Source organism: Chlorocebus sabaeus, chromosome 9, assembly GCF_047675955.1.
Source record: "Chlorocebus sabaeus isolate Y175 chromosome 9, mChlSab1.0.hap1, whole genome shotgun sequence".
NCBI lineage: Eukaryota > Metazoa > Chordata > Mammalia > Primates > Cercopithecidae > Chlorocebus > Chlorocebus sabaeus.
The window spans coordinates 34,169,550-34,194,310 of NC_132912.1; the positions used below are offsets into that span (position 1 = coordinate 34,169,550).

Genomic DNA, 24,761 nt, shown 5'->3' on the forward strand with positions numbered 1-24,761 from the left:
CATGGGTCTGGATCTGGACCCCTTTCCAGTAGCATAAGAGTGCCTTGTATACAACTGGTTCTCCATAAACAGAAGGGTGTTTGATGGAAATATGGAAGGTTTGGGCCTTCCATTCCATCTTGAAGGGTGTATTCAGTTGAGTGAACTGCTGCTTGTCCCAGTTCCAAAGATGAAAGATACTAAGTTCCCTTCTGACTTCCTTCTCCAGTATGTCTTTGCTCCTCCTTCTCTCTACTGGTCTATCCCAATTATCCAGCTGGATTATTAAGTGGTCTTCCCCGCAGAATGCAACTGCACATCTAACTCATATTCCTGAGTAAAACCAGGAGCCGGGAAGAGTTTTACTGAATCCTGTGCCACACGCTGCCTCATGTGCCAGAGGGCCTTATACCATTCACCAGGGGATCTTGAAAGACCAGTGAAGCAGGAAAACTCCCCTTGTCCCCCGCACAGAGTGTGCAACAGGGGGAGTAGCTCACTTCTTCCATGCCCAGCTGCTCAAACCTCTAGGGGAGCATATAAGGTTGGCAGGTTGTGGGGCTCCGACCCCATGACAGCTTCTGGGGAGAATATTTACAGCTCCTGAAGCCCCAGTGGGCATGCGTTACATACAGAGTGCTCTTTTAATTTTGCACTTTTAGTTTTCCATTTATAGGCTTGTGTTAACCAACTCAATTACACCCTCTCCCTTGTCGCAAAGACAGAGGGCTTTCTGTATTGCAGGTTCTTGCCTTTGTATACCAGAAGAATCAGATCACACCTGGGCTTGGAGAATTAGTGCAAGGTTTTATTGAGTGGAAGTGGCTCTCTGCAGATGGGAAAGCCAGAAGGGAGATGGCTTTTTCCTTGGAGTTGGGCTGCTCCACAGCCTAACTCTCCTCCAACCACTCAGGCCAAACTCTGCATCGTGTGTCTGGAATTTGTGGGTTCTTGGTTTCACTGACTTCAAGAATGAAGCCGCAGACCCTCGCCGTCAGTGTTACAGTTCTTAAAGATGGTGTGTCCGGAGTTTATTCCTTCAGCTGTGCAGATGTGTATGGAGTTTATTCTTTCTGGTGGGTTCATAGTCTCGCTGGCTTCAGGAGTGAAGCTGCAGACCTTTGCGGTGAGTGTTACAGCTCATAAAGGTGGTGCGGACCCAAAGAATGAGCAGCGGCAAGATTTATTGCAGAGTGAAAGAATGAAGTTTCTACAGCATGGAAGGTTACCAGAGCAGGTTGCTGCTGCTGGTTTGGGCAGCTTGCTTTTATTCCCTTATCTGACCCCACCCACGTCCTGATGATTGGTCCATTTCACAGAGAGCTGATTGGTCCATTCTACAGAGAGCTGATTGTTCCTTTTTGACAGGGTGCTGACTGGTGCATTTACAAACCTTGAGCTAGACACAGAGTGCTGACTGGTGCATTTACAATCCTTTAGCTCGACATAAAAGTTCTCCAAGTCCCCACCAGATTAGCTAGATACAGAGCACTAATTGGTGCATTTACAAACCTTGAGCTAGACACAGTGTGCTGACTGGTGCATTTGCAAACCTTGAGCTAGACACAGAGTGCTGACTGTTGCATTTACAATCCTTTAGCTAGACACAAAAGTTCTCCAAGTCCCCACTAGATTAGCTAGACACAGAGCACTGATTGGTGTGTTTACAAACCTTGAGCTAGACACAGGGTGCTGATTGGTGCCTTTACCATCCTCCAGCTAGACATATAAGTTCTGCAAGTTCTCACTCAACTCAGGAGCCCAGCTGGCTTTGCCTAGTGGATACCATGCCTGGGCCGTGGGCAGAGCTGCTCGTCAGTCCCACGCCTGGCGCTGGCACTACTGGGGGACCCGGCACACCCTCCACAGCTGCTGACCCAGGTGCTAAGCCCCTCACTGCCTGGGGCCTGCAGCACTGGCCTGTCACTCTGAGTGTGGGGCCTGCTGGGCCCGGGCCCACGCCCACCCAGAACTCGCACTGGCCCCCGAGCACCACATTCAGCCCCAGTTCCCACCCAGGCCTCTCCCTCCACACCTCCCTGCAAGTAGAGGGAGTCGGCTCCAGCCTCGGCCAGCCCAGAGAGGGGCTCCCACAGTGCAGTGGCAGGTTGAAGGGCTCCTCAAGTGCGGCCAGAGAGAATGCTGAGGCCGACGAGGTGCCAAGAGCTGTTGGCACATTGTCACCTCTCAATTGTGCTGGTCAGTGGCCTGCCGGTGTCTGTGCATATGCTCTTCTGCCAACATGCCCCCTCAAAGTCCAGCCACTTGTGTCTTCTTCCACTGATGTGTTCCTCACGATGTCTAGCTGCTTTTGTTTGCCTGCTAGTGTGTCCGGAATTGGTGGGTTGGTCTCACTGACTTCAAGAATGAAGCCGTGGACCCTCACGGTGAGTGTTACAGTTCTTAAAGATGGTGTGTCCGCAGTTTGGTCGTTCAGACGTTCAGATGTGTCTGGAGCTTTTTCCTTCTGGGGGGTTAGTGGTCTCGCTGTGAGAAGTTAAGCTGCAGACCTTCGTGGTGTTACAGCTCTTAAAGGCAGCTCGTCTGGAGCTGTTTGTTCTTTCTGGGTTCGTAGTCTCGTTGGTTTCAGGAGTGAAACTGCAGACCTTCGTGGTGAGGGTTACAGCTCAGAAAGACAGTGTGGACTCAAAGAGCAAAAAAAACAGAGACAGTGTGGGAAGTGACCCAGGTTGCCGCTGGTTGGCTTGGGCAGCCTGCTTTTATTCCTTATCTGACTCCACCCACATCCTACTGATTGGTCCATTTTACAGAGAGCTGATTGGTCCATTTTGACAGAGTGCTGATTGGTGCGTTTACAACCCTTGAGCTAGACACAGGAGTACTGATTGGTGTATTTACAAATCTTGAGCTAGACACAGAGTGCTGATTGGTGTATTTACAATACTCTAGCTAGACATAAAAGTTCTCCAAGTCCCCCCCAGATTAGCTAGATACAGAGTGCTGATTGGTGCACATACAATCCTCTGGCTGGATATAAAAGTTCTCCAAGTCCCCATCTGGCTCAGGAGCCCAGCTGGCTTCACCTAGTGGATCCTGCACCAGGGCTGCAGGCAGAGCTGACTGCCAGTCCCCAGCCGTGCCTGCACTGCTTAGCCCTTGGGTGGTAGATGGGACCAGGCTCCACGGAGCAGGGGCGGTGCCCCTTGGGGAGGCTTGGGTCAAGCGCAGGAGCCCACCGCAGTTGGGGAGCTCAGACATAGTGGGCTGCAGGTTCCAAGCCCTGCCTCATGGGGAGGCAGCTAAACCTGACAAGAATTTGAGTGCAGCGCCAGTGCTGGTGGGCAGGCACTGTTGGGGGACCCGGTGCAACCTCTGTAGCTGCTGGCCCAGGTGCTAAGCCCCTCACTGCCCTAGGCCGGCAGCACCTGCAGGCCCCTCCATGTGTAGGCCTGCCTAGTCTGCGACAGCACCTGTTGCAACTCGCACTGGCCAGCCAGTGCCCCCTGGTTGCTGCTGGTGCCTCTCCCTCCTCACCTCCCCCAAAGCAGAGGGAGGCAGCTCTAACCTCAGCCAGCCCAGAGAGGGGCTCCCACGGTGGCTTGGTGGGCTGAAGGGCTCCTCAAGCCTGCTAGAGTGGACTCCGAGGCGGAAGAGGCGCTGAGAGTGAGGGCTGCTAGCACATTGTCACCTCTCACTAGGGTATCAGGTTTTTATAGGCCCAGGATGGGAGCATGACGGGCCAGGGTGGCCCTGGAAAATGCAACATTTGGGCAGGAAGACAGGAGTTCCTGTCCTGGTCTAGATCCCTGGGGGTGGAGCCCTAACCAGGGACCACGCCCTCCGCTACCCAGCACTTCCCTTTCCACTTCGGTATCATTTAAAGGGACCACGCTCTTCTCTTCCCAGAACTTCTGTATCACCAGGATGGGGATCCTTCAGACAGGGGACCTTCGTAAATGCACTCTGGACTGAAAGCCCAACAGCTTTGGGGCCCAAAGTGTCCATGGCCCAGAGGCGAATTTACTATCCATAGACATCTCCCTGAGAGTGAAGAGATCAAGTCCCTCACTGACTGTGCCCTGTAAACAACTGCTGTATTTGGCTGGGGCCCTGAATTATGCCATATGGTGCCCAGGCTCCTGACCAAGTCATAACCAAGACAGGACATAGCAATCCTCAAGAAAAGGGTCTCTTATGGGAGGCAGGGAGGTGGTCACCAAGACACAGAGAACACGTGTGGACTGAGAAAATTAACTTTAATGGGGCATTTAAGGCATATGGGAAAGCATTTGGAAGAATCACAATTTTCATGCTGGCTTCCCAAGTCCTTAAGAAAAAAATTCAGAAAAGGTCTCATCACCATTTGTGAATTGTGAAATAAACACATCTCCAGGGGAGTGCGTGGGTGTGTGTACATATTAATATTCCAGGGGTTGGGGAAATATTGACACCGATGATTTTTGAAGTATTTGCAATTCCTGTCCAACTCAGACGCATCTGAAATGGGTGTGTTTCAAAGGCTCAAAGGCTGCCAGATTCCCTTTGAAAGGAAATGTTTCCTCCCATTACCTTTCAAAGTCAGCTCTCCGGAGTTTAGCCAAGAGCTGTATTTCAGTGTGTTGATGTCACTTAACAAGAGGAAGAGGAAGCATTCCTCTCTGAGTGGGGTTTAGAGGGGACCAGGAGAGTAACTGCAGCCACGTTACAAGGAAATGTGCCTGATGACTTAGCTGGGGCTTTTGTATCTTCCCCATCTACTAATAATTTGCTAAATGCCTTTGCTAAATTGTCTTTTTTCTGCTCCCATTGTTCTATGTAACTGAAACAAGCGAGCATAGCATTGTCATCTAAGTCAATAATGGTCACAAAAGCGCTTTCTCTCCTTCTGCAGCAGACTGCCTGCAAAACATAAAAGAGGGTAGTGAGGCACCCGAGCAAATTACCCTCCCAAACTCATTTAAATAACGTCTTCTCCTCATCTATGCAAAACTCAGATGAATATTTACAACATCCAGGAATAGGTACCACAGGAAAGAAAGAAATAATAATAATAATAATAATAATAATAATAATAATAATAATAAAACCCAACCAACCCAACCCAATCCTGCAAGTGTAATCATTCTCAAAATGATCCCCAAACAAAGTGTTCTAGCTGTGGTTGCCCGGCAACAGTCCCACTGTAGTACTCTGCCTGGGTACATATAAAGTGGAGTCGTCTTTTCTGCACAGAGTGTGCACTATCAACGTAACAGCAGAGATGGAGAGCAAGAAGTGAGGAGGTTAAAAGTCAGGGTCAGAAGTTCAGGTTGCTCTGACCCTCAAATCAATTTCAAGCACTGTTTGTGACATTTTTCTGTGTTCCCTCGCTTGATGTTAGTCTTTGCAATGAACCACCAAATCAGACTTCAGGGATCATGGGACCTTGGGGTTTCAGTGGGGTCAGGTCAATTTTTACCTACCAGTGTACTGCCACCTATGAAGCAAACCATTATCTAGGCGTCTGAGAACCTCAAAGTCGTGAAACTCCGAGGGGAGAGAGAGAGGATGAAGTTGCTGGGGCCCCTGTGTCTTTGGGTCCTGCCATAGCTCAACCTGTGGCTTCAGGGGGACTGTGTGCAGCCAGGTCATAGTGTTACCGGAAGGGGATCCTGATCCAGACCCCAAGAGAGGGTTCTTGGACCTTGTGCAAGAAAAATTTGGGGTGAGTCTATAGAATAAAGTGAAAGCAAGTTTGTTAGAGAAGTAAAGAAACAAAAGAATGGCTACTCCATAAACAGAGTAACCCTGAGGGCTACTGGTTGCCTATTTTTATGGTTATTTCTTGATTATATGCTAAACAAGGGGTGGGTCATTCATGAGATTTCTGAGAAAGGGGTGGGGATTTCCTTGAAACTGAGGGATCCTCCGGTTTTCAGACCGTATAGGGTAACTTCTTGATGTTGCTATGGCATTTGTAAACTGTCATGGTGCTGGTGGGAGTGTCTTTTAGCAGCTAATACATTATAATTAGCATATAATGAGCAATGAGGACGACCCGAGGTCACTTTCATCACCATCTTGTTTTTGGTGGATTTTGACCAACTTCTTTATTGCAACCTGTTTTACAGCAAGGTCTTTGTGACCTGTATCTTGTGCCGACCTTCTGTCTCTTCCCATGACTTAGAATGCCTAACCTCCTCGGAATGCACCTCAATAGATCTCAGCCTCATTTAGCGCCCTGCTCAAGATAGAGTCACTCTGGTTCGAAGGCCTTTGGCAATAGGATTGGCAACTCAGTTAGAGAAAGCTGGTCCCTGGCATGGGCATCTCTCCCAAGGCATTCTTCCAAAGGTACAGGGATCATTTTTTAGTCACCTTTTTGACAAATGCATATGTACAGGGGAAAAAGGAGAAGAAGGATAAATCACATAAAATAATACATCCTCATATGGCCTTAATCATTGGTCCTAATAGAGTTATGAAAGCATGGATACACGAGGCTACAGTGTACTCAGGTCCACCCCCACCCCCTCCCCAGAGCTGGACATGATACCTAGGATGGTTCCAAACCTCACAGGACTTTTCCTTTTATTTCTAGATCATTTTAAGATAGTCTCATGCACCTAAGCAATAGATGACTTCATTTTTAATTGTTTTTCTTATTTATTGTTTATTAATTTATAATAAAGGAGTTTTATTCACTACAACGCACAATTATTTGGGGGGAGGAGTTCTCATAATTGCTTAATTTGTGATTTATCTTAGCAAAATATTAACAATACCCTTGAAAACTCCCACCTAAAATTTCCCCAAATATCTCTGTGATTAGAATAACTTTCCTGCTCAAAGCTCTTTAGTGAGTACCCCATTCCTCAGAATAACATTTAACCCCCTAGTTTAGCAATTTTGCTGCCTGGCCCTAACCTACCTTTTTAAGGCTTATCTCCCACTACTTCCCTCTGTGAAGTCTGGGTTCAATCAAACCAAAAGTGCAGCTGGATAAAGCTGAAGCTGCACAGCAGGGCGTCAGGGCATCTGCCTGCTAGTCAGCTCCCTCTTGATTGACGGTGTGATTGTGGGCAGGCGCCTTCACGTCTCTTGGTCTTCGTTTCCTAATAAATGCATTGGAGGAGTGAGACCAGGTACTTTCTAAGATGTCACACGTTTAGACCCTGGCTTCTCCAAAGGGTTTTAGGCTGTTGACCATCCTGTCATTTCAGAAGCTTTCTTCTCTTGTATTTCACGATATTGTTCTCTCTTGGTTTTCTTTCTACTTCTCTAATGCTTCTTTTTAGTTTGTTTCTCATGTAATGCATCCTCTGTTCCAGGATTAATATTGACAAAACCTGTCTTCAGCAATCCTCTCTTTCAATTTCCTGGATGATCTCAGCCATAATAACAACTCTATGTAATGCCCCAGAGCCCATTTCTGTAATCTACATCTCCATCTGAGAAGGCCCCACTGAATTCCAGTGACATGCTCCAACTCCACCAGACTTCTCCATTGGGGCGTCTCAGGCACTCCCATCCCAGGGTTTCCAAGCCTGAACTCATGATTTTTCTCCTCAAACTGGTTGTTCACCATACTTTACTCCCACATTTGGTTTAGTGTATCATACAAACCACAGACTTCGCAGTCATATTAGAATGCTACCTTTCCCTAACCTCCAACAGATATTCTCAGGTGAGTCATTAAAGTCTGGCCATTTTTTATTTCAATTAAATATCTCATGAGTCTGTCGTTTCTTCTCCAACCCCACTGTCAATACCCTTGTAGAGACCTGACTGCTCTTCAGGTCTCCTAGCTAGTTTCTCTACCTTTAGAATGAGCAACCACCCTGAGGCCTTCATTCTGCTGCCAGTGCCATCTGTATAACATGAAGTATGACCAAGCCTTTTCTTTTCCGAAATCTGTTTGTGTTTCGACATAGCCCATTGGGTGAAGTCTGATATCCTGAGCATGATGTACAAGGCCTTTGTGATTGGAGCTGTTCCTCATTTCTCTTGATCTGCCCTGTGCACCAGGAAGATGGCATTACTTTGAGTTCATGACGGGACCATGCTCTCTAACACCTCTATACCTTTTCAATGTGGCCCCCTCTGCCTAAAATAACCTTACTTACCCTTCTACTCCTCTGTGCTTCTCTAATGCTCTAGCTGTGCCTCTGTTTTCTGTTGTATTTTTTTTTCTGTGTGTGTGTGTTTCCCACTATTGGATTGAAAGCTACTTGAGGTCTAGGACTGCCCTCATTTTTGCACACTTAGCTCACTAGTGGAAGGAAACTGACATTTATATAATTGTTGAAGGCTAAGTGTGATGGTTCATGCCTGTAATCCCAGCACTTTGGGAGCCCAAGGCGGGAGGGTCGTTTGAGCCCAGGAATTCAAGACCAGCTTGGGCAACATAGTGAGACCTTGTCTCTACAAAAAAATTTTCAAAATTAGCTGGGTGAGATGGCATGTACCTGTTTCAGCTATTCAGGAGGCTGTGGTGGGAGAGTTGCTTGAGCCTGGAAGGTCAAGGCTACAGTGAGCTATGGTTGCACCACTGCACTCCAACTGGGGTGACAGAGTGAGACCCTGTCTTAAAAAAAAAAAGACATGACAAGACTGGCATTAGTAAACCAGGTACACCAATAATAATCAATACAGAAAGAGGTACTTTCTGAAGACCATGATTGCCAAATCATTGTGGGCAAGACAAAGTTAACACTTTGAATACCTTACCTGGGGAGTAGGAACTGACATGGGCAATATTAATTATTAAATACATGATATATAATAAGTTATTTCTGAAGATGAAGTTATTTCTTTAGATTAGGATAGTTGGAAAAGGCTTAGACAAGGAAAGAATGAGATATTCAAATTTAAACATTACATGGAAAGTCAGAGAGAAATAGAGAAGTCATTCAAGAAAAATGCAAGACCCATTTATCAGAGTGAATAAGTAAACCATACAGATTCAACCATTTACTTAACGATTTTGTATATATATATTTTTCTTTTATTTTTATAATTTTTATTTATTTTATTTTTTTAAATTTATTTTTTATTATTATTATACTTTAAGTTCTAGGGTACATGTGCATAATGTGCAGGTTTGTTACATATGTATACTTGTGCCATGTTGGTGTGCTGCACCCATCAACTCGTCAGCACCCATCAACTGGTAATTTACATCAGGTATAACTCCCAGTGCAATCCCTCCCCCCTCCCCCCTCCCCATGATAGGCCCCGGTGTGTGATGTCCCCCTTCCCGAGTCTAAGTGATCTCATTGTTCAGTTCCCACCTATGAGTGAGAACATGCGGTGTTTGGTTTTCTGTTCTTGTGATAGTTTGCTAAGAATGATGGTTTTCCAGCCGCATCCATGTCCCTACAAAGGACACAAACTCATCCTTTTTTATGGCTGCATAGTATTCCATGGTGTATATGTGCCACATTTTCTTAATCCAGTCTGTCACTGATGGACATTTGGGTTGATTCCAAGTCTTTGCTATTGTGAATAGTGCCGCAATAAACATACGTGTGCATGTGTCTTTATAGCAGCATGATTTATAATCCTTTGGGTATATACCCAGTAATGGGATGGCTGGGTCATATGGTACTTCTAGTTCTAGATCCTTGAGGAATCGCCATACTGTTTTCCATAATGGTTGAACTAGTTTACAATCCCACCAACAGTGTAAAAGTGTTCCTATTTCTCCACATCCTCTCCAGCACCTGTTGTTTCCTGACTTTTTAATGATCACCATTCTAACTGGTGTGAGATGGTATCTCATTGTGGTTTTGATTTGCATTTCTCCGATGGCCAGTGATGATGAGCATTTTTTCATGTATCTGTTGGCTGTATGAATGTCTTCTTTTGAGAAATGTCTGTTCATATCCTTTGCCCACTTTTTGATGGGGTTGTTTGTTTTTTTCTTGTAAATTTGTTTGAGTTCTTTGTAGGTTCTGGATATTAGCCCTTTGTCAGATGAGTAGATTGCAAAAATGTTCTCCCATTCTGTAGGTTGCCTGTTCACTCTGATGGTAGTTTCTTTTGCTGTGCAGAACTTTTTAGTTTAATTAGATCCCATTTGTCAATTTTGGCTTTTGCTGCCGTTGCTTTTGGTGTTTTAGACATGAAGTCTTTGCCCATGCCTATGTCCTGAATGGTACTACCTAGGTTTTCCTCTAGGGTTTTTATGGTATTAGGTCTAACATTTAAGTCTCTAATCCATCTTGAATTAATTTTCATTTAAGGAGTAAGGAAAGGATGCTGTTTCAGTTTTCTACTTATGGCTAGCCAATTTTCCCAGCACCATTTATTAAATAGGGAATCCTTTCCCCATTTCTTGTTTCTCTCAGGTTTGTCAAAGATCAGATGGCTGTAGATGTGTGGTATTATTTCTGAGGTCTCTGTTCTGTTCCATTGGTCTATATCTCTGTTTTGGTACCAGTACCATGCTGTTTTGGTTACTGTGGCCTTGTAGTATAGTTTGAAGTCAGGTAGCGTGATGCCTCCAGCTTTGTTCTTTTGACTTAGGATTGTCTTGGAGATGCGGGCTCTTTTTTGGTTCCATATGAACTTTAAAGCAGTTTTTTCCAATTCTGTGAAGAAACTCATTGGTAGCTTGATGGGGATGGCATTGAATCTACAAATTACCTTGGGCAATATGGCCATTTTCACGATATTGGTTCTTCCTATCCATGAGCATGGTATGTTCTTCCATTTGTTTGTGTCCTCTTTGATTTCACTGAGCAGTGGTTTGTAGTTCTCCTTGAAGAGGTCCTTTACATCCCTTGGAAGTTGGATTCCTAGATATTTTATTCTCTTTGAAGCAATTGTAAATGGAAGTTCATTCATGATTTGGTTCTCTGTTTGTCTGTTACTGGTGTATACGAATGCTTGTGATTTTTGCACATTAATTTTGTATCTGAGATTTTGCTGAAGTTGCTTATCAGCTTAAGGAGATTTTGGGCTGAGACAATAGGGTTTTCTAAATATACAATCATGTCATCTGCAAAGAGGGACAATTTGACTTCTTCTTTTCCTAATTGAATACCCTTGATTTCTTTCTCTTGCCTGATTGCCCTAGCCAGAACTTCCAACACTATGTTGAATAGGAGTGGTGAGAGAGGGCATCCCTGTCTTGTGCCAGTTTTCAAAGGGAATATTTTCAGTTTTTGCCCATTCAGTATGATATTGGCTGTGGGTTTGTCATAAATAGCTCTTATTATTTTGAGGTACATTCCATCAATACGGAATTTATTGAGCATTTTTAGCATGAAGGGCTGTTGAATTTTGTCAAAAGCCTTTTCTGCATCTATTGAGATAATGATGTGGTTCTTGTCTTTGGTTCTGTTTATATGCTGGATTATGTTTATTGATTTGCGAATGTTGAACCAGCCTTGCATCCCAGGGATGAAGCCCACTTGATCATGGTGGATAAGCTTTTTGATGTGCTGCTGAATCCGGTTTGCCAGTATTTTATTGAGGATTTTTGCATCGATGTTCGTCAGGGATATTGGTCTAAAATTCTCTTTTTTTGTTGTGTCTCTGCCAGGCTTTGGTATCAGGATGATGTTGGCCTCATCAAATGAGTTAGGGAGGATTCCCTCTTTTTCTATTGATTGGAATAGTTTCAGAAGGAATGGTACTAGCTCCTCCTTGTACCTCTGGTAGAATTCAGCTGTGAATCCATCTGGTCCTGGACTTTTTTTGGTTGGTAGGCTATTAATTATTGCCTCAATTTCAGAGCCTGCTATTGGTCTATTCAGGGATTCAACTTCTTCCTGGTTTAGTCTTGGAAGAGTGTAAGTGTCCAGGAAATTATCCATTTCTTCTAGATTTTCTAGTTTATTTGCGTAGTATTCGCTGATGATAGTTTGTATTTCTGTGGGGTCGGTGGTGATATCCCCTTTGTCATTTTTTATTGCGTCTATTTGATTCTTCTCTCTTTTCTTCTTTATTAGTCTTGCTAGCGGTCTGTCAATTTTGTTGATCTTTTCAAAAAACCAACTCCTGGATTCATTGATTTTTTTGGAGGGTTTTTTGTGTCTCTATCTCCTTCAGTTCTGCTCTGATCTTAGTTATTTCTTGCCTTCTGCTAGCTTTTGAATGTGTTTGCTCTTGCTTCTCTAGTTCTTTTAATTGTGATGTTAGAGTGTCAATTTTAGATCTTTCCTGCTTTCTCTTGTGGGCATTTAGTGCTATAAATTTCCCTCTACACACTGCTTTAAATGTGTCCCAGAGATTCTGGTATGTTGTATCTTTGTTCTCATTGGTTTCAAAGAACATCTTTATTTCTGCCTTCATTTCGTTATGTACCCAGTAGTCATTCAGGAGCAGGTTGTTCAGTTTCCATGTAGTTGAGCGGTTTTGATTGAGTTTCTTAGTCCTGAGTTCTAGTTTGATTGCACTGTGGTCTGAGAGACAGTTTGTTATAATTTCTGTTCTTGTACATTTGCTGAGGAGTGCTTTACTTCCAATTATGTGGTCAATTTTGGAGTAAGTGCGATGTGGTGCTGTGAAGAATGTATATTCTGTTGATTTGGGGTGGAGAGTTCTATAGATGTCTATTAGGTCTGCTTGCTGCAGAGATGAGTTCAATTCCTGGATATCCTTGTTAACTTTCTGTCTCGTTGATCTGTCTAATGTTGACAGTGGAGTGTTGAAGTCTCCTGTTATTATTGTATGGGAGTCTAAGTCTCTTTGTAAGTCTCTAAGGACTTGCTTTATGAATCTGGGTGCTCCTGTATTGGGTGCATATATATTTAGGATAGTTAGCTCTTCCTGTTGAATTGATCCCTTTACCATTATGTAATGGCCTTGTTTGTCTCTTTTGATCTTTGATGGTTTAAAGTCTGTTTTATCAGAGAGTAGTATTGCAACCCCTGCTTCTTTTGTTCTCCATTTGCTTGGTAAATCTTCCTCCATCCCTTTATTTTGAGCCTATGTATGTCTCTTCGTGTGAGATGGGTCTCCTGAATACAGCAGACTGAAGGGTCTTGACTCTTTATCCAGTTTGCCAGTCTGTGTCTTTTAATTGGAGCATTTAGTCCATTTACATTTAAGGTTAATATTGTTATGTGTGAACTTGATCCTGCCATTTTGATATTAACTGGTTATTTTGCTCGTTAGTTGATGCAGTTTCTTCCTAGCCTCGATGGTCTTTACATTTTGGCATGTTTTTGCAATGGCTGGTACCGGTTGTTCCTTTCCATGTTTAGTGCTTCCTTCAGGGTCTCTTGTAAGGCAGGCCTAGTGGTGACAAAATCTCTAAGCATTTGCTTATCTGTAAAGGATTTTATTTCTCCTTCACTTATGAAACTTAGTTTGGCTGGATATAAAATTCTGGGTTTAAAATTCTTTTCTTTAAGAATGTTGAATATTGGCCCCCACTCTCTTCTGGCTTGTAGAGTTTCTGCTGAGAGATCTGCTGTTAGTCTGATGGGCTTCCCTTTGTGGGTAACCCGACCTTTCTCTCTGGCTGCCCTTAAGATTTTTTCCTTCATTTCAACTTTGGTGAATCTGGCAATTATGTGTCTTGGAGTTGCTCTTCTTGAGGAGTATCTTTGTGGCGTTCTCTGTATTTCCTGGATTTGAATGTTGGCCTGCCCTACTAGGTTGGGGAAGTTCTCCTGGATGATATCCTGAAGAGTGTTTTCCAACTTGGTTCCATTTTCCCCCTCACTTTCAGGCACCCCAATCAAACGTAGATTTGGTCTTTTTACATAATCCCATACTTCTTGCAGGCTTTGTTCATTTCTTTTTCTTCTTTTTTCTTTTGGTTTCTCTTCTCGCTTCATTTCATTCATTTGATCCTCAATTGCTGATACTCTTTCTTCCAGTTGATCAAGTCGGTTACTGAAGCTTGTGCATTTGTCACGTATTTCTCATGTTATGGTTTTCATCTCTTTCATTTCGTTTATGACCTTCTCTGCATTAATTACTCTAGCCATCAATTCTTCCACTTTTTTTTCAAGATTTTTAGTTTCTTTGTGCTGGGTACGTAATTCCTCCTTTAGCTCTGAGAAGTTTGATGGACTGAAGCCTTCTTCTCTCATTTCGTCAAAATCATTCTCCGTCAAGCTTTGATCCATCACTGGCAATGAGCTGCGCTCCTTTGCCGGGGGAGATGTGCTCTTATTTTTTGAATTTCCAGCTTTTCTGCCCTGCTTTTTCCCCATCTTTGTGGTTTTATCTGCCTCTGGTCTTTGATAATGATGGTGACGTACTGATGGGGTTTTGGTGTAGGTGTCCTTCCTGTTTGATAGTTTTCCTTCTAACAGTCAGGACTCTCAGCTGTAGGTCTGTTGGAGATTGCTTGAGGTCCACTCCAGACCCTGTTTGCCTGGGTGTCAGCAGCAGAGGCTGCAGACAATAGAATATTGCTGAACAGTGAGTGTACCTGTCTGATTCTTGCTTTAGAGTCTTCCTCTCAGGGGTGTACTCCACCCTTTGAGGTGTGGGGTGTCAGACTGCCCCTAGTGGGGGATGTCTCCCAGTTAGGCTACTCAGGGGTCAGGGACCCACTTGAGCAGGCAGTCTGCCCCTTCTCGGATCTCAACCTCTGTGTTGGGAGATCCACTGCTCTCTTCAAAGCTGTCAGACAGAGTCGTTTGCATCTGCAGAGATTTCTGCTGCTTTTGTTTATCTGTACCTTGTCCCCAGAGATGGAGTCTACAGAGAGAGGCAGGTTTCCTTGAGCTGCTGTGAGCTCCACCCAGTTCGAGCTTCCCAGCGGCTTTGTTTACCTACTTAAGCCTCAGCAATGGCGGGCGCCCCTCCCCCAGCCTCGCTGTTGCCTTGCGGTTAGATCGCAGACTGCTGTGTTAGCAATGAGGGAGGCTCCGTGGGCGTGGGACCCTCCCGGCCAGGTGTGGGATATAATCTCCTGGTGTGCCTGTTTGCTTAAAGCGCAGTATTGGGGTGGGAGTTACCCGATTTTCCAAGTGTTGTGTGTCTCAGTTCCCCTGGCTAGGAAAAGGGATTCCCTTTCCCCTTGCGCTTCCCAGGTGAGGCGATGCCTCGCCCTGCTTCAGCTCTCGCTGGTCGGGCTGCAGCAGCTGACCAGCACCAATTGTCTGGCACTCCCTAGCGAGATGAACCCAGTACCTCAGTTAAAAATGCAGAAATCACCGGTCTTCTGTGTTGCTCGCGCTGGGAGTTGGAGACTGGAGCTGTTCCTATTCCGCCATCTTGCTCTGCTGCCTATAATTTTTATTTAAGACAGGTCTCACTCTGTCACCCCAGTTGGAGTGCAGTGGTGCGAACTCAGCTCACTGCAGCCTCCTGGGCTCAAGCCATCCCCTCACCTCAACTCTCTAGTAGCTGGAACTACAGGTGTGCACTACCATACCTGGCTAATTCTTTTGTATTTTTAGTAGAGATGGGGTTTCACCATTTGCCCAGGCTGGTCTTGAACTCCTGGACTCCAGCGATCCATCCACCTTGGCCTCCCACAGTGTTGGGATTACAGGCATGAGCTACTGTGCCTGGCCATTGTCTTTTCTATTTAGTGTCATTTTTATATCACCACAGAGTGGTCACTTAATATCTTAGCCATAAAAAATGGAGCTGGTACCATTTCTTTTCTTCAGTAAGAGTCTGCTTGCTTCCCTTATTTGTTTGTTTAATATTTAAAGAAATAAAGCAAGGTGTCACAGTTACATTATAGAAAATGTTGCCATGACAAGCATTTATATTAAAGAAATTCTAGTCTTATCTGTGCTTTGATGATATGTATATTTTAATTAATCTTACAAGGGGAGCTCAGAGAAAGTTTGGTTCTCAAAGCAGTAATATCAAAAGACAAACTCCAAATACGAGTGGTTTTGGAAAGCCGGCGGCAAGGAAGATGTGTTATTAAGATGTACTGGTTGTGTAAGAGCTGTTATTATTCATAATTCTGCTTTAGATGCTTAATATTTTCTTCAGAGGTTTAGGCAAAGATTATTGCTACATTTCTGCAGTCATTGGAAAAATCCAGTGTAAAACTTGAGACTAGGAATAGATAAACCTTTTTAAAAAAGTAAGTTTTGGGTGAGGATAAGTATCCCACAGTACACTGGACATTTCATAGAACTTATCTGATGCCCTGTTGGGAGACTGTCAGAAATTTTGTAAATATCAGGAGAGTAGACTTTCCGGGGCTGCTTCTGTGCTCCACTTCTGCCTCTAACAAAAAGAAAAAAATATAAAGTTATGCAATTAAAAAGGTGTTAGTTAAATCCTTTCAGGCCAGAATGGAGACTGCACTGGAGTTTGGGGTATATGTTTTATTTAGCCCTTAAATTTATAAAACAAAATTTTAATCTTTGGTGAAAGTTACATTCCTAGAAACCCACTGGAAAAAATGGTTGTTTATCACCTTAAAAATATGCATTATCCTTTTATTTAAGTTCTTTTAATGTGGAGTGCAATATTTTATATCAGTCTAAACTTTTAATTTCATAAAATCCCAACTTTTAATTTCATAAAATTCAGCTGGCCAAATGCAGCCACCACAATTGAAATTACCTTCTGACTTCAAGCCCTTTAGTTTAAGAAAGTTTACTGGGAGGGTTCAAAGGATGCATTGGAAGACTTTATGGAATAAAAGATGTGATCGGAAATGGCATAAAAACTATGCTGGATTCTAATTTGTGGGGCTTGTGATATTTACTAACCTGGTTCGTGAAAATTGGGTCTTGAAACTAAGGCTTTCTTATGTGAAATATATCTAACTTTGCTTCCACTAAGTTTAACAGTACAATTAATAAAATCCTGTTACTGCCTTCCCAGCTGATGGCACTAGAACTGAACCCAGAAGCTGCAGCAGTGGATGGATGATGATCTGAAGAAATGAGATCCCTGATGGGCTTGGAGTCAAGGTTCCTGTAACCATGATGTCACACCATCATCCTGACACCAAGATGGGCTGGACCCATCTGTCACCCAGGACAAACAAAATGCATGGTCTGCATCTTTCAGAAGAAAACTAAAAATCGAGTCATTTCTCAGAATTTTGCTTGTGTGTGGCTTAAGTCTTCTTCTCCTGTTGAGGAAGGTGTTGAGTTTGACCATGACAGCCCCACCCAATCCTCGGCTCATCCCAGCCACCAGAGAGGATCTGGAGATTCGAGGCTATGTCATGGAAGACCTTGTCAGAGCACCAGGTCATATTGTGCTGCAGGTGGGGTTCTGGTGCCCAGTGACAACCACCGGGAACACTCATCCCTAAAAGTCTGTTGAACTTAAAGTTCTACTCAAGACTTTCTATGTTAAATACCCTTTCATATAGCAAGATCAGCCATGTTCTGAGATGTGAAACTGCAGCACAAAGTTACTGCGGTCTCCACCCATAGAAATGGAATGTCACTTCATAAAGCCCTAGGCCAAAAAAGAAACCCCAAAACTCTGAAACGACACCCTTAAATTTAACCAGAACATCTGACCAGCCTCCTCCATCATTGAAACTTCTCCTGAGTGTTGGCATGGATCCTATGTTTCTCCAGCCAGGGAGCTCTGCTCCCCATCCTTGATGGACCCACTGAGTCCCAATTTTCTACATTTTACTTGGGTCATTACTCCACTTTGGGATGCTTTTCCTCTGTCGTACTTTAAAAATGTTTCTTCTTTCATGCACTCAGCTTCGCACATTTGTCTTCTTTCTCGATTCAACTTGCTTAGTTCTCGCTCCATCAATTCCTAGAGCCATTCATCTGTACTTCTGAATCATTTAAGTTTTGTTTCGTTGCAAGTAATGGAAACCCACTCTGAGTAACTCAAGCAAGAACTGGAATATATTGGAAGGACAGTGGGATACATCATAAGATCCAAAAAGAATTGAACAAACAGAATTTCAGAGGGAAGAAAAAGGGCAGCTCCAGTGAGTTCAGCAACAAGACAACATAAATCTTTCTAGAGCATAGCTACTAATATTATTCAGCTGCAAGAGCCCCTACCCCATGAGAAACTTGATTGAAAATTCTGATTTCCTGCAGAGAAGAATCTGATTGACCCAATTTAGTTTTAGTTGCCCAATTGCTCAATCTTACATGAATTATTTCCAGCCAAGGGGACAGGGTGTATTATAGGGACATGCCTGCTTTCTCCAAAGAAAAGATCTCGGCATTTCCTGATCATTTCCCTGAGAAGGAGGAATCATTGTGAGCCAAGAAGATACCTCAAGTATAATGAACTCAGTTACACATTTTTGAAATCTGAGTATTTGGTATGTAGTGTGCATTTTAAGAAACATGTCTCTTTCCAGGATACAATGTTAACCTCTTCCATAGTGGAGTGGGGCTATGTGATTTTGTGCTCAATTTACCTAGCTGGTGGGCCTCCAGTAGAGGCTGAGCCAGTCAAGCCAGCTGATACCACATTAATTTTCCAAAGGTAAGTTTCTCTTGGCTAATATTCCTTCTCTCAACTTAAAAAACACCCACTATACGCCAAGATACATTGAAAATTTAAAGGTAAATTAGACGTGATCACTTTTCTTAAGACATAAAATCTAGTAGATTTCCTATATAATGAATATTTTTTAATTTTCATTTTTAGAGACAAGGTCTCACTCTATCACCCAGGCTGGAATATAGTGGCACAATCATAGCTCAGTCACTGCAACCTCAACTCCCGAGCTCAAACAATCCTCCTGCCCCTGCCTTCCAAGTAGCTATGACCACAGGCACATGTCACCATGCCCAGTTAATTTTAAACGCTTTTTTTTTTTTTTTTTGTAGAGGCAGGGTCTTACATGTTGCCCAGGCAGATCTTGATCTTCTGGCCTTAAGCAATGTTTCTGCCTTGGCTTCCCAAAGTGCTAGGATTACAATAGTGAGCCCATGCACCCAACCTATATGAATAATATTTTAAGGATTTTTGATTAAAAAATACTTTCAAAAAGTTATCATTAGACCCATTTTGAAGATTCTCAGAAGCTGGGCAGTTTCTGCTTGAGTTATCAAGTGGCCTTCACTTTAGGCAAGTTTTTGGGGACTCATTGTAAAGTAGAGGACTCTGAGTGACACATCTCTCAAATATAGTGTTTTTTATTATCTCCTGACATTTAGAGCTTAAGGAAATATACAATGACATGATTTTTTTTTCCTCTTAACTATCCTAGACAACATTGGAAGACCACACACATGTCTCCACTTTATTGATGTTTTACATTGTGCTTGCAGGTGCTATCTTAGAGGTATGATGTTGCTCTTGTACTATGTATATAAATGCTTTCTATGACTCAGGAGTTCTATTGCATTTAAATGAAACTTGTTAGAGTAGAAAGAGACTGGAGTAAGCTAGACTTGGGTTTCAGTCTTTTCAATTTTACAACTTACTAGCTTTATGACTTAGGCCGAGTTACTTTCTGAGACTTGGTTTCTTCATCAGAAAAGTAGAATAATAATAATACATATTTTACACAGTTGTTATGGGAAATAGTACGATAATATATGTGAAAGGAGCCAGGCGCGGTGGCTCACATCTGTAATCCCAGCACTTTGGGAGGCCGAGGCGGATGGATCACCTGAGGTCAGGAGTTGGAGACCAGCCTGGCCAACATGGTGAAACCCTGTCTCTACTAAAAATACAAAAATTAGTTGTGAGTAGTGGCACGTTCCTGTAGTCCCAGCTACGTTGGAGGCGGGGGCATGAAAATTGCTTGAACTTGGGAGGCAGAGGTTGTAGTGAGCCGAGATTGTGCCATGGTACACCAGCCCAGGCAGTGAAGAGAGACCTTGTCTAAAAAATATATATATATATATATATACACACATATATGTGTGTGTATATATATATGTGTGTGTGTGTATATATATATGAAAGGGCCTGCCAAATATGTGTGTGTGTGTGTATGTGTGTGTGAGAGAGAGAGAGAGAGAGAGAGAGAGAGAGAGAGAGAGAGAGATAGAGAAAGGACCTGCAAAATAGAAAAATCAGTATACATTTTCTTGCCTCCAGCACAGTAAAACCATGAATCTCCTTCCCTGGGCCTCCATCTCATTATAGATGCGTCCTCTGTGTCCTAGCCTGCAAAGACAAGCAGCTCATGGAGGATGGGCAGTGGGTTCCTATTCCTTCCAAGGCAGCCCAGCTTGATAGTATCCAATGATTTCTGAGGCTGCATGGCCATAGGCAGTCAAACCCTGGGTATCTGAACAGAAGGCTGAAACCACAGAATCATGTCCCTGTGACTGTTGGCACAGCTTTGTGTATTCTACAGAGGCTTGCTGTATAGTTTATTTCAACACACAAAGATGCTTAACGTAGGGAACCGCTACAGGTTAATCAATCAATGGCTCCTTTAGTGGTTTTCATTTTTAAAAACAAGTGGATGGATAAACAAATTTGGCCTTGGGATGCCATTCAGCTCAAAGTCAGTGGCAATCACAAATGGCTTTAATAAATGAAAAAGATATTTTGGCATAGCCCATTGAGGCATATGAAGAGTAATGCCCTTGCCAGGATCATAGAGTGTATTAGATACTCTATGTTAATTGCTTCTTATGAATGGAAGGGATATAGGAAATGGAATTTTAATTTGTACATTTAAGCTATGCGATTGAAGTTGAAAAGGTCTTTGTGACCTTATGGATTTGAAAGAAAAAGAAAACTTTATAGGGCATAGCTGAAATTGGCATAAAAGTTATGTCCCATGGCTGATGTTGCTGCTGTTTGATGCTTGCAGTCAAATTGTAGAAGAGCAAGACATGAATCCCAGAGTAATTTCCTATGTGTGCATTTGCCAACAATTAAGGCTGAGTCTAGTTGGAACTTTGGGTTGTTCAGAAATGGTAGAAACATAATCAGTTTGTGTTCTATCTTCCATCGCGAGTTCTTGAGTTGGTAGAAGCTTAAACTGTTTTTACATCTCTTGCTTGATAATCAGACCCAGACTGCATGTTCTGCAGATATACTGACATATTCTATGACAAGCCTTGAGGGCTTCTAGCATGAATTAAGAGGAAAACCCTAGAGTGGTATTGACATTTCATTTTTGGAAAAACCAGAGAAGGCATAAGGAGCATGGCTGGATTGCAGGCTGGGGTAGCTTCTTCACCTGGGCTCTGTTATCATTTTCCACAGCACCATTTGCTGCCACACCCTAAAATGCATTCTTTGATGGTGGAACTTGCTTGCCATTTAAATTCCATGTGCCTATGACTTATTCTAAGGATACCCTGAGTGCGTTGTGTTTGCAGCTCTTGTGCAGTCGGATCTCTGCCACTTCTCCCGTAATTGTCAACCATCTTGGTTGCCCAATGAGAAACAGCTTGATATATGCATCAAGCCAACTCATTTTCTCTGTTTTCATGCCTAATTCCCCAAAATGAGTTTATTCCTCACAGTATATAAGTAGATATTTTATATATATCTGACATATCATATGCCTGAAAAATCTGATATACGTGTACAACAATGAAAATAAACATTAGACCAAAAATAAATAAATAAAAATAAAAAAGAGATAGGGCTTTGTTCCTAGCTAATTATATGATCTTAAGTAAATAAATAATGTATCTTCTTTGCGTTTCTCGTTTCTCATCTTTAAAATTCATAAACAAAAATGTGAAAAGACAAAAATAAAAAAGAAGAAAAAAACTAAAAATCCACAAACAAGATATAAAAATAAAAATAGATAGTCTGTAAAAAGTATTTGAAAACTATCAAGTCCTATATAAATGGGGACTGTCTTAGTCTGTTTTGTGTTGGTATAAAACAGGGGTGTTCAATCTTTTGGTTTCCCTGGGCTACACTGGAAGAACAATTGTCTTTGGCCATACATAAAATACACTAAAATTAATAATAGCTGATGAGCTTAAAACAAAATCACAAAAAAATCTCATAATGTTTTAAGAAAATTTACAAATTTGTGTTGGGCCATATTCAAAGCCATTCTGGGCCGCCTGTGGCTGTGGGTGAGATAAGCTTGCTATAAAAGAGTATCTCAGGCTGGGTAACTTATAAAGAAAAGAGGTTTGTTTGGCTCACAGTTCTGCAGGCTGTACAAGAAGCATGGTGCCAGCATCTGCTACTGGTGAGGGCCTCACGGATCTTCTAATCATGGTGGAAGGTGAAGGGGGAGCAGGTGTCACACAGCAAGAGAGGAGAAAAAGAAAAAGGAGGAGGTGCCAGGCCCTTTTTAACATTCTCATGGGAACTCATAAAGCAGAGATGGCAACAAGCCATTCATGAGTGACCCACCCCATGACATAAACACCTCCCACCAGGCCCCACTTCCGACACGAGGGATCAAATTTCAACATGCAATTTGGAGGGAACAAATAACCAAACAATATCCAGGGGCAGTATTTTAGTACTTGCTTTGAACTGAGAACATCACTAGGAGAGATGAAAAACTGAAGGGCACAGTACCTGCCTTCATGAGATTGGTAATTTCCACAGGAATATCACACATAAACACATATAGGAACTAGCCATGTGAGTCATTATATGCTCCCGCACATAATGTAGGCAGGCGGCCTATACCATGATCATAGTTCAAAACAATTGAAATCTTATAAACATTAAATTGCTACCCAAGCATAAGGTGTTATTATTAATGATAAACATGATCATCATTTTACCATTTCCATATGACACTGATTATTTTAGAGATTGCTACCATTCTTCTTGATGTCCTAGCTTAGGTTCAAGATAAACCTACCTACATGTCATTTATTTAGTGCCTTTATATATCTTGCTTACCACTATATCCCAATACCTAAAACAATGTCTGAAGTTATATCATGCAATGAATGGATGAGTCAGTTAATCAATCGATGAGAAAAAAAGCTGCTTTTTTGGGGGGCCCACCCACGTATTTTGTAATTCTGGAGAAAAAAAATAAAGCTGGTCTGGACACACACATATATATTAGCTTCATCATACAAAAAGACATATTGACATTGAAGACAGCAAGTACAGGAGCCTGGTAGTTATCTGAAAAAGCTGTCTAGATAACTGTTAATCTCCTGCATCCATTGAGAACCATTAGTCTAATGTACCAAGGACTCTGTGTCTCTACCACCGTGCAGCAGGGAGATGGAAACCTTTCATGGACAGTTTCCTGCCTTGAAACTTTCTCTGATCCCTTACAGCCACCTAGAACTCATGATATTAAGATACTTGCACAAGGTTACTATGTGAATTTAGGTCTGATTGAATCGTTAATTGTTTTAACCACGATATTGTTCTAAAAGCAGTTGGAGGGATGTAAAGCAAAATCTTAACCCATTGGTGTTCACCTAATGCTGGTCTTGATCAGTCTAAATGGAGTTGTTTTCCAGGAAGATAAACTACGCGAGTCAGTTTCAATGTGATAGTTAACCCCTCAGGCCACACCACGTGGTTGTCATTGTGCAGCTGCGCTCATAGAATAGTTTGGCCCATCTGAATGTTTGTCCTATTTCTACATAATTGCTGACCACCCATAATCTGCAAGGAATAATCAATTTTTTCTTTTCTTCTGATTGTCTAAGGAACAAAAGCTGCCCTTCCTTCCTTATTGCAAAGTTTGACAGAAAGCAAAAGGTGAAGAATAAAAGCGCCTTGCATTGTCTAACATCTACCGCAGTGTTTGAGCTGCAGCTGCTCCTCCTCCCCTGATTGTTTTCAAATATTTCTTCAAAAAAGGCATTAAAGAAAAACACAAGATATTGCACAGGGAACCAAAACAAATCACAATCTTCAAGGACAAAGCATTGCAAAATGGCTTACATCCCCAAATGGGAACAGATATGGCTGGAAATTAAAACAATCTTTTTTATTTTAAGTGGAAATGCTAGCAGATGCCACAAGAAACATATGGAACTCGCCACAGACAAATAGGGAACGCTTTCCACGTGTGGAAGTAGAGCAAAGGGAGTGACCACCTCTGACTCTCAGGGGAACCATCAGCTCGAACTGTTTGCTATGGCAGGAGGGAGTTTGCAGAGTCTGAGGTCCTGCCCTCATGGAAAAGCTTTAACGATCTTGACTGCATAATTTAAGTCATTCTTGTCAGGGAGTTTCAGAACACTATTCACAATTATATTTATTTCAAAATGCATTGATCCCAGATATCTTTTTAAATGTGCTCACCACTGAATTTCTGCATTGTTACATATTCCCTCTTTGAACCTCTGAATGAAACAAAATAAATAGGAAAAAATGGAGACATAGAAGCACTGTCCACAAGGCATCTCCCACTCTAGAGGTCTCCCAGCCCCATGCTAGCTTGTTAATTTTTTGTTATAGCTTGTCTGTCAAACAAGGAAGATATAATTCTCCACACAACATATTTTTCTAAAGCAATGTTTTTGTACAATTTCCTGATTTCCAAAAATATGACCAACAGTATTCTGGTTGAGTTTTGTTGTTGTTGTTGTTTTAATTTCTCTGAAAATGGCAGTGATACAGTAAATGTTCCCTTGCCCATGTACCACGTGGAATAATTTTACTGTGAGACTCAGAGAAGGCAATCACAAGCCAGCTTTCCTTAAGTAGTATTTATCCTTTCCAAATAGTTCACTGGGGGGCGTGACAGGAATAAAATGCTGTCTATATACAAAAGTATTGTTTCTAAAGATGAAAAAGCCCTGAAATCCTGACTGACATTCAAGTTGGAGGTACTGTGAATATGTGGAAAAATAGGATTTTACACAGTGACAACACCAATAAGCGTTCTGAAAGGCATGCTTGCAATGAAAGAGCTCCGTTTGGAACAATCCAGATTGTGGGCTAAAATGGTCTCCATGTGGCAGAGTATATTTGTGAATGAAGTGCCTGTCAATGAGGAGAAATCAATTTTAACAGCTCATTTATTGATGAAACCAAGTCTAGTCTCAGCAGTTAAAGTGCTTTCTTGGAACAAGAACTAG

At 42.5% G+C, this 24,761-nt stretch overlaps 1 long non-coding RNA gene across 1 annotated transcript; it reads left to right on the forward strand.

Moving 5' to 3' along the window:
* The first annotated feature begins 5,146 nt into the window (after positions 1-5,146).
* On the forward strand, positions 5,147-24,250 carry LOC119620005 (uncharacterized). Its single transcript, XR_005236409.1, has 3 exons — positions 5,147-5,644; positions 16,693-18,291; positions 23,382-24,250. It is a non-coding gene; the product is annotated as an uncharacterized lncRNA (long non-coding RNA).
* Positions 24,251-24,761: the final 511 nt, after the last annotated feature.